Below are 16600 nucleotides of genomic sequence, written 5' to 3'. Positions count from 1 at the left end.
GTTTAGCACAATTTACAGTGACGCGGTCGCGTGTCTCACACGTCCGCGTCATCCATCTTTTACCCAACCCACGCAATCGCGTCAATCACGCGACCGCGTCAATCCCATTTCACCCTAGTCACGCGATCGCGTGCCCCACGCGTTCGCGTGGATTCAAAATCACTAACCCCTTTTTCACGCGAAACCCCGTCGCGCCCCATAACCCCCCCCCCCATTCTTCTTCTCTTCTCTGCAACTCCCTCCCTCCTCTGCAACAACCACCACCACACCCAACCACCCAGCTCCGACCACCGCGACCGCCGCACCACCCCCGACCACCCAAACCCGCCGCGACACCCTTCCCCCTCTCTTCTTTCTTCCCTTCCCTCTTTTCCACCCCTCTCAACCACCACTGCCCCCCCCCACCGCGGCCAGCACCGACCACCCCGCCACCAACGCCGCCTCCCACCACCACAATCCTCACCTACCTCCCTTCTAACCTTACCCCCCCTCCACTATTAACCCCAACCCGAAGCCCCCTGCCACCGCCCCTGCTCCACCACCATGTCGCCGTGTTCCCTCCCAACGCCGCCGCGTCACCACCACCATCTCTCTGCCCTCATCTCTGTTCCATATATTTGTACTTCTACACACCAGGTTCCGCCATACTGTGATTCCTCTTTTCGATTCCTTAGTTCGTTTTTCAATTTTCGTTCAGAATAGTATAGTTAGAAATGCATGTTTGTAGTAGATTTTAGGTGGTTAGGTAGCTAGGATGTGGTTAGTGGATTTAGGCCTGATAATTACGCCGTTCTTGCTACTTGTTTTATCTGATTCGCAATTCTGATTTTGCTGTGATGATCATATTGTTCATATATTGTTCTTCCATGTTTCTTGCTGTTGTTTCACTGCTCTTTCATGTTCATGTTATTTGTGTCTATTTGCAGCTTTATTTAAATTTATATGAACTGATTTTTCCTGTTGTTTATTACCCGGGAACATCCAATTTTAGCCGGAATACTGCCCAATTTTCTGCAAATGGTTTCATCTTCATTCATGTATTGGTTTTGGCAATTCTGCATTTTACATTACTTAGCTATAACCAAACCAATTCATGAATGCACGGGATAGCATTCTTATTCCTTTTTGATTCCCTGGCTAGTAAATTGCATTATTGATGATCTCATTCTACTTTTCGTTACTCTCGTATCTATCTGTATTATCATCAATAACTTGCAATACTTGCTTGAATATGAGTTGCCTTTTCTTCAAGTTTGTGCGAATCTTGTTACCTAGGAAACATTTATCATGCCACTTACTTTAACTTCCTTTTTACTAACTCACTGCTTTCACTTTCTAACTTCCTTTTCACCTATTACCCACTTTTAACTCTCTAACTTTTCTTTTTGCCTTTTAACTAACTACTTTAACTTTCTAACTCAAGGCATGATTATTGTTTTTCCTAATTAACATGAATTCTACCTATATTATATTTTGGATTGTGATTTTTCATCTCTGATTTTTTTAACTCACATACAGTCTAATATGTACATATTTTCAACTCATTTCATAATTCTACTGCTTGTTTGCCTTTATGCTTAAATTGCTATAAATTATATTTGACTACTTGTTTTTCTGCTTTTATTCTTCAATTATACCCTGGAATCTCTGCTTTTCAAGATGTATGACCCTCAACACAAAGGAAAAGGCAAAGCAACCACCGGCAAATGAAAAAGAGGCGAATCCTCTATGTCCATCTTGGATATTTTGCATGATGACTCCTGGCGGAAAAAGCACTTTACCCCGCAGGAGAAGGCCGACCAGCTCCTCACTGCCACAGATCTGGTAAAATTTGCAAACAGATATTGTGAGCTGAAATATCCAGTGTTTGCCACCTCCAGGAACCTGTACCTAGAGAGAACTCTGAAAATTCCAGAAGAACTATAGCAGTACACCTCCGAACAGATAAAACAGAGAGGCTGGTTCTTCTTGGAAAGAAACTTGACAGAGGTCAATGCTTCTTGGGTCAGAGAGTTTTACTGTAACTATTTCAAGACTTCCCTGGATGCAGTGCACCTCAGAGGGAAACAGATTTTGGTCACTGAGGAAGCCATTGAGGACATCCTCCACCTTCAGCCTAAATCAGATCAGCCTGACTGTTACCAAAAGGCTGAAAAGGATATGTGCTTTATGAGATTTGACTGGGATGCTGTCAAGCAGAGAATAGCCCTTGATCCTACTGTCCCATGGGTCATGGGAAAGAACACAGTGATGCCTAAGGGAATCAAGCTGATTTATCTGAATGATGAGGCTCGGCTCTGGCACCAGATTCTGAGCAACTATGTGATGCCGAGCACTCATGAGACAGAGTTGCTCGCTGCTATGATCACCCTCATCTGGTGTGTGATGGAAGGTAAGGACCTGTATCTTCCACGTTTCATCCAGTACTATATGGCCAGGGTCCATGTGAGAGGCACTCTCCCTTTCCCTTATCTGGTCACCCAGCTAGGCCGTCAAGCTGACGTGCCTTGGGAGCTTGCTGATGAAAAGCCACCTGCTGCAGACTGCAAGAAGATTATCCCTCACAGCAGGAAGTTTCAGGCTTTAGGTTACAGACCCCATTCCTCACCGGTTCTGATGAGACAGCCACACCTTCAGCTGCCCCTTCTTTATCCATTGCTGCACCAGCTACCACCATTGTACCTCCACCTGCCTCAGAGCCTATTTACCACTTCGTGCACCGCCTATTTCAGCAGCTGGACCAGATGGAGCGCCGCAACCAGCGACGATATGAGAGATCTGAGCGTCGCAACAAGCGACGCTATGAGCACCTCAAGTTGGTGATTCGATCTGGTGGCGACATCCCCTCCGAGTCTGACACACCATCAGAACCATCTGAGGAGGAGGCGGACGAGCATGAGGAGGAGACACATGCACAGAGAGAGGCTGAGCAGGCAGGCACAGAGCAGGCTGTGCCACATCACGAGGAGCCACACCAGATTCAGGCCGCAGACCCAGAGATCCCTCTACAGTCAGCACCTCCACTGCAGCAGACAGATCCTCCTACACTTATCCAGTTTGCAGACCTTCAGGCCACCACAGAGACTCCAGCAGCCCATCCTTCCGGTGATGGCACTTCTTCACACCCAGCTTGAGTGAGCATCGAGGGCGATGCTATTGTTTAAGTGTGGGGAGGTCGCCATCCCTGGCTTATTTTTTTGGTGAACCACTACAGACTCTTCTATCATATTTTGTTTATTTTTCTATATTTTTATTTTTATTTTTATTTTTTTCAATACTTGCACATTGTTCTTTTGCTGTATTTTTACTTTATTTTCGCATTTTGCACTTTAGTTTATATCTTAGACATTTAGTTTAATTTACAATTCTAAACTTATTAGTTATAGAATATGTGGATTCATTAGTATAGTTTACCCTTTTAGCATATAATAGTTTGGTTTAATTGAAAATAAAAGGAGTAAACTAGAAACTTTAGTAAATAAAAATAATCCACATACCTTGTATATATAGCATTACATGTTAGTTAGTTAACAACATTTCATCAAGGAGGAACACTAAGATTTTAAAAGCCACCCTAATATTTACATTGAGAATAATGGGAACTCTTGATTTCTACTTGCATGACATACATAACTGATATATGATTTTTGAGCTGGAGAATACACAGCCTGTGAGTTTTGAGCTTAATTGTATGGTTACATTCAAACCATAAATTTCATTCCTGTGTGTTTTGTCCTTCTTTTTCATTCTGATGTTCTTTACTTTGTTTTAATCTATATGTCCAATATAGAATATAGATACATACCAAGAGATGATTGAGGCCATCATTTGAATTTTTCCTCACTTATCCCAAAATTAGCCTACCCTTTTATATCACCCTTGTTAGCCCCCTTGAACTTTTTAATCCCCTCTTGTTCTATAACCACATTACTAGCCTTAAGCAGAAAAACAAAATTAAAATCCTGAGTTGAATCCTTGGTTAGCTTAAGATAGATATTGTGTACAATTTGAGAGTGAGAAATTTTATGGGAACATGGGATGATAGAAACAAAGTAGAAATTTAAAAAGAATAAGTTGTTTCAAAAACAAAATTTGGGAAGCATGCTCATGAGAAATCAAAACAATTGAATTACCATGTGCATAGATTCAAAAAAACAATTCTCAAATGCAAAATAAAAATCAATTCACATGGGACAAAATTAAATTTAATGCATGAGCTTGTAATACAAAGTTGGAAAGTTTGGGTAAATAGGTAAAGGAACTTTAAAATTATATAAAGTATGTATGTTAGGTGAGATCTTAGACTAATCAAGGATTCGCTTATTAGCTCACTTAGCCTTATACATATACCTTTACCTCTACCTTGGCCCCATTACAACCTTGAAAAAGACCTCATGATTTTTGTATGTCTGTATTCCATAATTGTTGATTGGTTAGATGAAGAACAAAGTTTTAGAAAGCAAGGATAGAAAAAGAATAGAGTGAATAACCCAATAAACACAAAGAAGACACCAAACTTAGGATTTTTAAAGATCAAGAAAGAACTAAGAACATGCAAATTCGAAAATTTGAAAGAAAATAACAGCATGCAATTGACACCAAACTTAAAATATGAAACTAAACTCAAATGAAAGACTCAAATTTAGTGACTCTAAACCAACAAAAATAAATTATTCCTAATCTAAGCAACAAGATAAACCATCAGTTGTCCAAACTCGAACAATCCCCGGCAACGGCGCTGATAAACCCATATTTTATGATGTATTTTGTGCTCAATTTAAGTGATTTATTCAATCCTTCACCCACTTATTCATGTAATTTGCATGGTTTTATTTTCCCTTCCTTATTATGTGATTTATGTGAAAAACATGTTTCCTATGCTCTAAAAATATTAATTTTAATTGCCCTTTACTGCCACTCGATGCCGTGACTTGTGTGTCAAGTGTTTTCAGATCTCCCAGGGTAGCAATGGCTTAGAGAACAGAAAGGAAACATACAAAAATAGAAGGAAAGCACAAAAATAGAGTTTTGAAGAAAAGGGCAGCGACGCAGACGCATGGACGACGCGGCCGCGTGCCTAGCGCGAAAAGGCAGCGACGCGAACGTGTGACTGACGCGAACGCGTGCCTTGAGCAGAACGCAAATGACGCGTACGCGTGGCCGAAGCGAACGCATAACAAGGAAAACTCCTAGATGACGCAAACGCGTGACCCACGCAGACGCGTGACAGACACCACGCGCAGAAACTGCAGAAAACGCTCCCAGCGATTTCTGAAACCCTTTTTGGCCCAGATCTAAGTCCAGAAAGCACAGATTAGAGGTTATAAGGTGGGGTAATGCATCCATTCATGGGGAGATCTTCCATACATCCACTTTTCATATTTTAGATGTAGTTTTTAGAGAGAGAGGTTCTCTCCTCTCTCTTAGGTTTTAGGATTAGGATTCCTCTTAAAGGATTTAGGATTTCAACTTCTTCTCAGGTTCAATATTCCTTTTACTTTATATTTTTCTTTTACTTTCAGGTACTTTAATGCTTTTATTTAATTACTTATGTTGCCAAATTGGCTTATGAACCATTCTTGTTAGGATTTTCTTTATTTAATATAAATTGAGGTATTTCAGATTTATGATTCTTATTTAGCTTTCTATATTCTTGGCTTTAATTGATTAACTGGAGACTCTTGAGTTATCAAACTTATTGTGGTTGTTAATTGTTATTTTTGCTAATTGAATTGAATTCCCCTAACTCTAGTCCTTTCTTAGGAGTTGGCTAGGACTTGAGGATCTAACTAATTAGTCCACTTGACTTTCCCTTGCTTTAGTAAAGGTTAACTAAGTGGGATTAAAACTCAATTCTCATCACCATCGATAAGGAAAACTAGGATAGGGCTTCCGAATTTTCATACCTTGCCAAGAGTTTATTTTATAGTTATTTATTTTTCTTGTCATTTAAATTATCTGTTCCTTATTTTAAAAACCCCCCAAATTACAAGACTCATAACCAATAATAAGAACACCTCCCTGCAGTTTCTTGAGAAGATGACCCAAGGTTTAAATACTTCGATTATCAATTTATTTAGGGGTTTGTTACTTGTGACAACCAAACGTTTGTACGAAAGGATTTTCTGTTGGTTTAGAAGCTATACTTACAACGCGATCATATATTTGTGAATTTCTTTACCGATAGAAAAACCGATCGTCAGGCGCCAAAAACTTGGTGCACGAAATCGCAATCACACTTTTGCAATTTCGCACAACTAACTAGCAAGTGCACTGGGTCGTCCAAGTAATACATTGTTATGCAGTAATGTAGAACAGGTTGAGGTTTTGGAGATGCTCTGTCTTCTGAATCTATGCTTTCCTACTGTCTTCTTCTTCATGCACGCAAGGTTCAAAGATGATCCTAAGATCCTAAGATGATCAAAGATGCCTAATACAATAGTAAGAGGTCCTATTTATAATAAACTAGCTACTGGGATTTACATGAGTAAGTAATTGATGCATAAATCTACTTCCGGGGCCCACTTGGTGTGTGTTTGGGCTGAGCTTAAGTGTAGCACGTGCAGAGGCCATTTGTGGAGTTGAATGCCAGTTTTGATCCATTTCTGGCGTTCAACTCTGGTTTTGGATCCTTTTCTAGCGCTGGACGCCAGATTTGGGCAGAGAGCTGGCGTTGAACGCCAGTTTACGTCATCTATTCTTGGCCAAAGTATGAACTATTATATATTGCTGGAAATCCCTGGATGTCTACTTTCCAACGCAATTGGAAGCGCGCCATTTTGAGTTCTGTAGCTCCAGAAAATCCACTTTGAGTGCAGGGAGGTCAGAATCCAACAGCATCAGCAGTCCTTCTTCAACCTCTGAATCTGATTTTTGCTCAAGTCCCTCAATTTCAGCCAGAAAATACCTGAAATCACAGAAAAACACACAAACTCATAGTAAAGTCCAGAAATGTGAATTTAACATAAAAACTAATGAAAACATCCCTAAAAGTAACTAGATCCTACTAAAAACATACTAAAAACAATGCCAAAAAGCGTATAAATTATCCGCTCATCACAACACCAAACTTAAATTGTTGCTTGTCCCCAAGCAACTGAAAATCAAATAGGATAAAAAGAAGAGAATATACTATAAATTCCAAACTATCAATGAAACAGAGCTTCAATCATATGAGCGGGACTTATAGCTTTTTGCCTCTTGAATAGTTTTGGCATCTCACTTTATCCATTGAGGTTCAGAATGATTGGCATCTATAGGAACTTCAGATTTCGAATAGTGTTATTGACTCTCCTAGTTTAGTATGATGATTCTTGAACACAGCTTCTTTATGAGTCTTGGCCGTGGCCCTAAGCACTTTGTTTTCCAGTATTACCACCGGATACATAAATGCCACAGACACATAATTGGGTGAACCTTTTCAGATTGTGACTCAGCTTTGCTAAAGTCCCCAATTAGAGGTGTCCAGGGTTCTTAAGCACACTCTTTGTTTGCTTTGGACCTTGACTTTAACCGCTCAGTCTCAAGTTTTCACTTGACACCTGCACGCCACAAGCACATGGTTAGGGACAGCTTGGTTTAGCCGCTTAGACCAGGATTTTATTCCTTTAGGCCCTCCTATCGACTGATGCTCAAAGCCTTGGGATCCTTTTTATTTGCCCTTGCCTTTTGGTTTTAAAGGTTATTGGCTTTTTCTGCTTGCTTTTTCTTTTTCTATTTTTTTTTCGCCTCTTTTTTTTTTCTGCAAGCTTTGTTCTTTGCTGCTTTTTCTTGCTTCAAGAATCATTTTTATGATTTTTCAGATTATCAAATAACATGTCTCCTAGTCATCATTCTTTCAAGAGCCAACATATTTAACATTCTTAAACAACAACTTCAAAAGACATATGCACTGTTCAAGCATACATTCAGAAAACAAGAAGCATTGTCACCACATCAATATAATTAAGCTAAGTTCAAGGATAAATTCGAAACTCATGTACTTCTTGTTCTTTTGAATTAAAACATTTTTCATTTAAGAGAGGTGATGGATTCATAGGACATTCATAACTTTAAGACAAAGTTACTAACTACTAATGATCATGTAATGAAGACACAAACATAGATAAGCACATAACATAGAAAACGAAAAACAGAAGAAATAAGAACAAGGAATGAATCCACCTTAGTGATGGTGGCGTTTCCTTCTTGAGGAACCAATGATGTCCTTAAGCTCTTCTATGTCTCTTCCTTGTCTTTGTTGCTCCTCCCTCATTGCTTTTTGATCTTCTCTTATTTCATGAAGCATGATGGAGTGCTCTTGATGTTCCACCCTTAGTTGTCCCATATTGGAACTTAATTCTTCTAGGGAGGTGTTGATGTGCTCCCAATAGTTTTGTGGAGGAAAGTGCATTTGAGGCATTTCCGGAATCTCATGGTGATGAGCTTCATACGCCTCTTGAGCTCCATGAATGGACTCTCTTGCTTGCTCCATCTTCTTCTTAGTGATGGGCTTGTCCTCTTTAATGAGGATATCTTCCTCTATGTCAATCCCAGCCGAATTGCATAGGTGGCAGATGAGGTGAGGAAAGGCTAACCTTGCCATAGTGGAAGACTTGTCAGCCACCTTGTAGAGTTCTTGAGGTATAATCTCATGAACTTCCACCTCTTCTCCAATCATGATGCTATGGATCATGATGGCCCGGTCTATAGTAACTTCAGACCGGTTGCTAGTGGGAATGATTGAGCATTGAATAAACTCCAACCATCCTCTAGCTATAGGCTTGAGGTCCAATCTTCTTAGTTGAACCGGCTTGCCTTTGGAGTCAATCTTCCATTGAGCTCCTTCTACACATATGTCCATAAGGACTTGGTCCAACCTTTGATCAAAGTTGACTCTCCTTGTGTAGGGGCGTGCGTTCTCTTCCATGTATGGCAAGTTGAACGCCAACCTCACATTTTCCGGACTAAAATCTAAGTATTTTCCCCGAACCATTGTAACATAGTTCTTCGGATTCGGGTTCCTACTTTGATCATGGTTCTTGGTGATCCATGCATTAGCATAGAACTCTTGAACCATTAGGATGCCGACTTGATGGATGGGATTTGTTAGAACTTCCCAACCTCTTCTTTGAATTTCATGTCGGATCTCCGGATACTCATTTCTTTTGAGTTTAAAAGGGACCTCAGGGATCACCTTCTTCTTGGCCACAACATCATAGAAGTGGTCTTGATGGGCTTTGGAGATGAACCTTTCCATCTCCCATGACTCGGATGTGGAAGCTTTTATCTTCCCTTTCCCTCTTCTAGAGGATTCTCCGATCTTGGGTGCCATCAATGGTAATGGAAAAACAAAAAAAGCTATGCTTTTACCACACCAAACTTAGAATATTGCTCACCCTCGAGCAATAAACAAAAGAATAGAAGAAGAAGAAGAAGAAATATGGAGAGGGAGAGGGAGATGTGGTTTCGGCCAAGGAGAGTGTAGAGGGGTGTGTTGTGTGAATTTGATGAAGAATGGAGGTCTTTATATAGGGAAGGGAGGGGGGTTAAGGTTTGGCCATATGGGTGGGTTTGGGTGGGAAATTGGTTTTGAATTTTGAAGGTAGATGGAGTTTATGAGGTAGGTTTATGGGGAAGAGGGGATGGATGTGAGTGGTGAAGAGGTGATGGGGAAGAGAGTTTGAGGTGATTGGTGAAGGGTTTTTGGGAAAGAGTGTTTATGGGGTTGTGTGAAAGAGAGTGGTGAGAAGAAGTGAGTGGAGGTAGGTGGGGATCCTGTGGGGTCCACAGATCCTGAGGTGTCAAGGCATTTACATCCCTGCACCCATTAGGCATGTAAAAATGCCTTTGTACCCAACTCTGGGCGTTCAGCGCCAGGTTGGTGGCCATTTTGGGCGTTCAACGCCCATTTGTGTGCCATTTCTGGCGTTGAACGCCAGAACCATGCCTGTTCTGGCGTTCAGCGCCCAGAAGCTGCCCATTTTGGGCGTTCAGCGCCAAAACCATGCTCTGTTCTGGCGCTGAACGCCAGACATATGCTCCTCCAGGGTGTGATTTTTCTTCTGCTGTTTTTGATTCCGTTTTCAATTTTTATATTTATTTTGTGACTCCACATGATCATGAACCTAAGAAAACATGAAAAACAATAAAAATAAGAATTAGATAAACATTGGGTTGTCTCCCAACAAGCGCTTCTTTAATGTCAATAGCTTGACAGTGGGCTCTCATGGAGCCTCACAGATGTGCAGAGCTTTGTTGAAACTCTCCAACACCAAACTTAGAGTTTGGTTGTGGCCTCCCAACACCAAACTTAGAGTTTGACTGTGGGGGCTCTGGTTGACTCTGCTTGGAGAGAAGCTTTTTCTGCTTCCTCTCCATAGTTGTAGAGGGAGATCCTTGAGTTTTAAACACAAGGGAGTCCTCATTCCATTGAAGGACTATTTCACCTCTGTCAACATCAATCACAGCTCTTGCTGTGGCCAGGAAAGGTCTTCCTAGGATGATGGATTCATCCTCTTCCTTTCCAGTATCCAGGACTATGAAATCAGTAGGTATGTAAAGGCCCTCAACCTTTACTAATACATCTTCTACTTGTCCATAAGCCTGTTTTCTTGAGCTGTCTGCCATCTCTAGTGAGATTTTAGCAGCTTGCACCCCATAGATTCCCAGTTTCTCTATTACAGAGAGGGGCATGAGGTTTATTCCTGAACCAAGGTCACACAGAGCTTTAAAGATCATAGTGCCTATGGTACATGGTATTATGAACTTTCTAGGATCCTGTCTCTTCTGAGGTAATGTTAGTTGATCCAGATCACTCAGTTCATTGATGAACAAGGGAGGTTCAACTTCCCAAGTATCAATGCCAAATAATTTGGCATTCAGCTTCATGATTGCACCAAGAAACTTGGCAGTTTGCTCTTCAGTAACATCCTCATTCTCTTCAGAAGAGGAATACTCATCAGAGCTCATGAAGGGCATAAGGAGGTTCAATGGAATCTCTATGGTCTCTAGATGAGCCACAGAGTCCTTTGGTTCCTCAGAGGGAAGCTTCTTATTGATCACTGGACGTCCCAGGAGGTCTTCCCCCTTGGGATTCACGTCCTCTCCTCTCCTCACAGGTTCGGCCATGGTGCTTATGTCAATGGCCTTGCACTCTCCTTTTGGATTCTCTTCTGTATTGCTTGGGAGAGTACTAGGAGGGATTTCAGTGATCCTTTTACTCAGCTGGCCCACTTGTGCTTCCAAGTTTCTAATGGAAGACCTTGTTTCATTCATGAAACTTACAGTGGCCTTGGACAGATCAGAGACTAAATTTGCTAAATTAGAAGTATTTTGTTCAGAGTTCTCTGTCTGTTGCTGAGTTGATGATGGAAAAGGCTTGCTATTGCTAAACCTGTTTCTTCCACCATTATTAAAGCCTTGTTGAGGCTTTTGATCCTTCCATGAGAAATTTGGATGATTTCTCCATGTTGAGTTATAGGTGTTTCCATAAGGTTCACCTAAGTAATTTACCTCTGCTATTGCAGGGTTCTCAGGATCATAGGCTTCTTCTTCAGAAGATGCCTCTTAAGTACTGTTGGATGCAGCTTGCATTCCATGCAGACTCTGAGAGATCATATTGACTTGCTGAGTCAATATTTTATTCTGAGCCAATATGGCATTCAGAGTATCAACTTCAAGAACTCCCTTCTTCATAGGCGTCCCATTACTCACAGGATTCCTTTCAGAAGTGTACATGAACTGGTTATTAGCAACCATGTCAATGAGTTCTTGAGCTTCTGCAGGCGTTTTCTTTAGGTGAATGGATCCACCTGCAGAAGTGTCCAGTGACATCTTTGATAGCTCAGATAAACCATCATAGAATATATCCAGGATGGTCCATTCTGAAAGCATGTCAGAAGGACACTTTTTGGTCAACTGTTTGTATCTTTCCCAAGCTTCATAGAGGGATTCACCTTCTTTCTGTCTGAAGGTTTGAATATCAGCTCTAAGCTTGCTCAGCTTTTGAGGAGGAAAGTACTTGGCTAAGAAAGCCGTGACCAGCTTATCCCAAGAGTTCAGGCTGTCTTTGGGTTGAGAATCCAACCATAATCTAGCTTTGTCTCTTACAGCAAAAGGGAAAAGCATGAGCCTGTAGACTTCAGGATCTACTCCATTAGTCTTAACAGTATTACATATCTGCAAGAATTCAGTTAAGAACTGAAAAGGATCTTCAGATGGAAGTCCATGAAACTTGCAGTTCTGCTACATCAGAGAAACTAACTGAGGTTTCAGCTCAAAGTTATTTACTCCAATGGCAGGAATGGAGATGCTTCTTCCATGTAAATTGGAATTAGGTGCAGTGAAGTCACCAAGCATTCTCCTTGCATTGTTGTTGGGTTCGGCTGCCATCTCCTTTACTTGTTTGAAATTTTCAATCAAGTTGTCTCTGGATTGTTGTAATTTAGCTTCTCTTCAGAGTCCTTTCAGGTTCTGGATCAGCTTCAACAAGAATGCCTTTTTCTCTGTCCCTGCTCATAAGAAAGAAGAGAGAAAAAGAAAAGAAGAGGAATCCTCTATGTCACAGTAAAGAGGATCCTTATTGTTAGTAGAAGAAAAGAAGAAGAAATTCGAACACAGATAGAGGAGGGGGTTCGAATTTGGTGATGATGTGAGGAAGAGATGTTAGTAGATGAATAAATAAATAGAATAAGATGAGAGAGAAGGAGGGAATTTTCGAAAATTATTTTTGAAAAGGAGTTAGTGATTTTTGAAAATTGGTTTTTAAAAATTGTTAGTATTTTTTTTTTCGAAAAATTTTTAAAATCAAAAATAAAAATAATTAGTTAATAAAAAAGAAATTTTTGAAAAAGAGGGAAGATATTTTCGAAAATTAGAGAGAGAGAAAGTTAGTTAGGTAGTTTTGAAAAAGTTAAGAAACAAACAAAAAGTTAGTTAGTTAGTTGAAACAACTTTTGAAAAGATAGGAAGTTAGGAAGTTAGGAAGTTAGAGAAGATATTTTGAAATCAAATTTTAAAAAAAAAAGATAAGATAAAAAGATATTTTTGAAAAGATATGATAGGAATTAGTTTTGAAAAAGATTTGATTTTTAAAATCACAATTAATGACTTGATTCACAAGAAATCACAAGATATGATTCTAGAACTTAAAGTTTGAATCTTTCTTAACAAGCAAGTAACAAACTTGAAATTTTGAATCAAAACATTAATTGTTTATGTTATTTTCGAAAATTTAATACAAAAATAAGAAAAAGATTTTTGAAAAATATTTTTGGAATTTTCGAAAATAATTAAGAATTTTGAAAAAGATTTGATTTTTGAAAAAGATTTTGAAAAAGATAAGATTTTCAAATTGAAAATTTGATTTGACTCATGAGAAACAATTTGATTTTTAAAAATTTTTGAAAAAGTCAACTCAATTTTCGAATTTGATGAGAGAAAAAGGGAAAGATATTTTTTTTATTTTTGAATTTTTATGATGAGAGACAAAAACACTAAAAAGATGCAATGCATGAAATTTTTAGATCAAAACATGTGATGCATGCAAGAATGCTATGAATGTCAAGATGAACACCAAGAACACTATGAATGTCAAGATGAACATCATGGACACAATTTTGAAAAATTTTTAATGCAAAGAAAACATGCAAGACACCAAACTTAGAATTCTTTAATGCTTAGGCACTAAGAATTCAAAAATGCATATGATAAACATGAAAAGACACAAAACAAAAAATCATCAAGATCAAACAAGAAGACTTACCAAGAACAACTTGAAGATCATGAAGAACACTATGAATGCATGATATTTTCGAAAAAAATGCAAGATGCATATGCAAGTGACACCAAACTTATAATGTGACTCAAGACTCAAACAAGAAAGAGAAAAATATTTTTTTTTATTTTTATGATTTTCTAAATTTTTTTTTTTTTTTTTTCGAAAATTATATGAAAAGGAAAAATAAGGATTCCAAAATTTTTAACATGAATTCCAGGAATCTTGCATTCTTAGTCTAAAGCTTCAGTCCAGGAATTAGACATGGCTCACTAGCCAGCCAAGCTTTCAAAGAAAGCTCCAGTCCAAAACACTAGACATGGCCAATGGCCAGCCAAGCTTCAGCATGTAACACCAGAGTATATTGCTCTTGATAACAAATTGCTGCTCATCATTTATCAAGTATGTAACTTACCTCTGATGATTTGGAAGCCTCAATCCAAAAGAATTTAGACATGGCTTTACAGCCAGCCAGGCTTCACATGCTTCATGAAACACTAGAATTCATTCTTAAAAATTTTGAATAAATTTTTGAAAACATTTTTAATTTTTTTTCGAAAACAGATGAGAAAATTTTAGAAATATTTTTGAAAAATTTTTGAAAAGAAAACAAAAAGAAAATTACCTAATCTGAGCAACAAGATGAGCCGTCAGTTGTCCAAACTCAAACAATCCCCGGCAACGGCGCCAAAAACTTGGTGCACGAAATTGTGATGTCCAGGCTCGAACAATCCCTGGCAACGTGAGCAACTTGGTACGCGTAATCGTGATTACACTTTAATTATGTAAAATTCATGGCTCTTTCTTCCCCTGGCAATGGCGCCAATAACATGGTGCCAATACCATGGTTCACAACTTCGATACAACTAACCAGCAAGTGCACTGGGTCGTCCAAGTAATACCTTACGTGAGTAAGGGTCGAATCCCACGGAGATTGTCGGTATGAAGCAAGCTATGGTCACCTTGCAAATCTCAGTCAGGCGGATATAAAGTGATAATGGTGTTTTCGAATAGTAAATAATAGAATAGGGATAGAGGTACTTATGTAAATCATTGGTAGGAATTTCAGATAAGCGAATGGAGATGCTTTTCGTTCCTCTGAACCTCTGCTTTCCTGCTATCTTCATCCAATCAGTCTTACTCCTTTCCATGGCTGGCTTTATGTGATACATCACCACTGTCAATGGCTACTTTCGGTCATCTCTCGGGAAAATGATCCAATGCCCTGTCACGGCACGGCTAATCGTCTGGAGACATCACCCTTGTCAATGGCTTCATCTTATCCTCTCAGTGAATAATATGCTCACGCACCCTGTCACGGCACGACTATTCATCTGTCGGTTCTCGATCATGCCGGAATTGGATTTACTATCCTTTTGCGTCTGTCACTAACGCCCTACAGTCGCGAGTTAGGAGCTCGTCACAGTCATTCAATCATTGAATCCTACTCGGAATACCACAGACAAGGTTTAGACCTTCCGGATTCTCTTGAATGCCGCCATCATTCTAGCTTACACCACGAAGATTCTGGTTGGGAGATCTAAGAGATATTCATTCTAGCTTATTTCATGTAGAACGGAAGTGTTTGTCAGGCACGCGTTCATAAAGGAGAAGGATGATGAGCATCACACATAATCATCACCTTCATCACGTTCTTGGGTGCGAATGGATATCTTAGAAGAGAAATAAGAAGAATTGAATAGAAAACAGTAGTACTTTGCATTAATCTTTGAGGAACAGCAGAGCTCCACACCTTAATCTATGGAGTATAGAAACTCTCCCGTTGAAAATACATAAGTGAAGGTCCAGGCATGGCCGAGATGGCCAGCCCCCTTGGTCTAAGAACAATGCGTTCAAAGATGATCCTAAGATCCTAAGATGATCAAAGATGCCTAATACAATAGTAAGAGGTCCTATTTATAATAAACTAGCTACTAGGGTTTACATGAGTAAGTAATTGATGCATAAATCCACTTCCGGGGCCCACTTGGTGTGTGTTTGGGCTGAGCTTAAGTGTAGCACGTGCAGAGGCCATTTGTGGAGTTGAACGCCAGGTTTTGATCCATTTCTGGCGTTCAACTCTGGTTTTGGATCCTTTTCTGGCGCTGGACGCCAGATTTGGGCAGAGAGCTGGCGTTGAACGCCAGTTTACGTCGTCTATTCTTGGCCAAAGTATGGACTATTATATATTTCTGGAAATCCCTGGATGTCTACTTTCCAATGCAATTAGAAGCGCGCCATTTTGAGTTTTGTAGCTCCAGAAAATCCACTTTGAGTGCAGGGAGGTCAGAATCCAACAGCATCAGCAGTCCTTCTTCAACCTCTGAATCTGATTTTTGCTCAAGTCCCTCAATTTCAGCCAGAAAATACCTGAAATCACAGAAAAACACACAAACTAATAGTAAAGTCCAGAAATGTGAATTTAACATAAAAACTAATGAAAACATCCCTAAAAGTAACTAGATCCTACTAAAAACATACTAAAAACAATGCCAAAAAGCGTATAAATTATCCGCTCATCACACAGCAAAGCTCCTCACCCCCAACCATGGAGTTTAGAGACTCATGCCGTCAAAGATATAATATGAAACGTGTAAAGTGTCATGAGGTACAAAATGAATCACTAAAAGTAGTTTTTATAATAAACTAGTGACCTAGGGTTACAGAAAATGAGTAAGCTAGGATAGTTAGTGTAGAAATCCACTTACAGGGCCCACTTGGTATGTGCTTGGGCTGAGCATTGAAGCTTTCACATGTAGAGACTTTTCTTGGAGTTAAACACCAGCTTTTGTGCCAGTTTGGGTGTTTAACTCCAGCTTTTATGCCAGTTCTGGCGTTTTGACG

The 16600-nt window shown here is 39.7% G+C and overlaps 1 non-coding gene across 1 annotated transcript; it reads left to right on the top strand.

The window, feature by feature from the left end:
* Positions 1 to 11868: 11868 nt before the first annotated feature.
* On the top strand, positions 11869 to 11976 carry LOC148562235 (small nucleolar RNA R71). The gene has a single exon (XR_015886790.1). It is a non-coding gene; the product is annotated as a small nucleolar RNA R71 (small nucleolar RNA).
* The last annotated feature ends 4624 nt before the right edge of the window (positions 11977 to 16600 follow it).

The sequence above is a fragment of the Arachis ipaensis genome, chromosome B6 (assembly GCF_059453495.1).
Source record: "Arachis ipaensis isolate K30076 ecotype BB chromosome B6, ASM5945349v1, whole genome shotgun sequence".
NCBI classification, from domain to species: domain Eukaryota; kingdom Viridiplantae; phylum Streptophyta; class Magnoliopsida; order Fabales; family Fabaceae; genus Arachis; species Arachis ipaensis.
The sequence above is the reverse complement of the archived record's forward strand: the minus strand, read 5'-3'. Positions and strand labels throughout refer to the sequence as shown.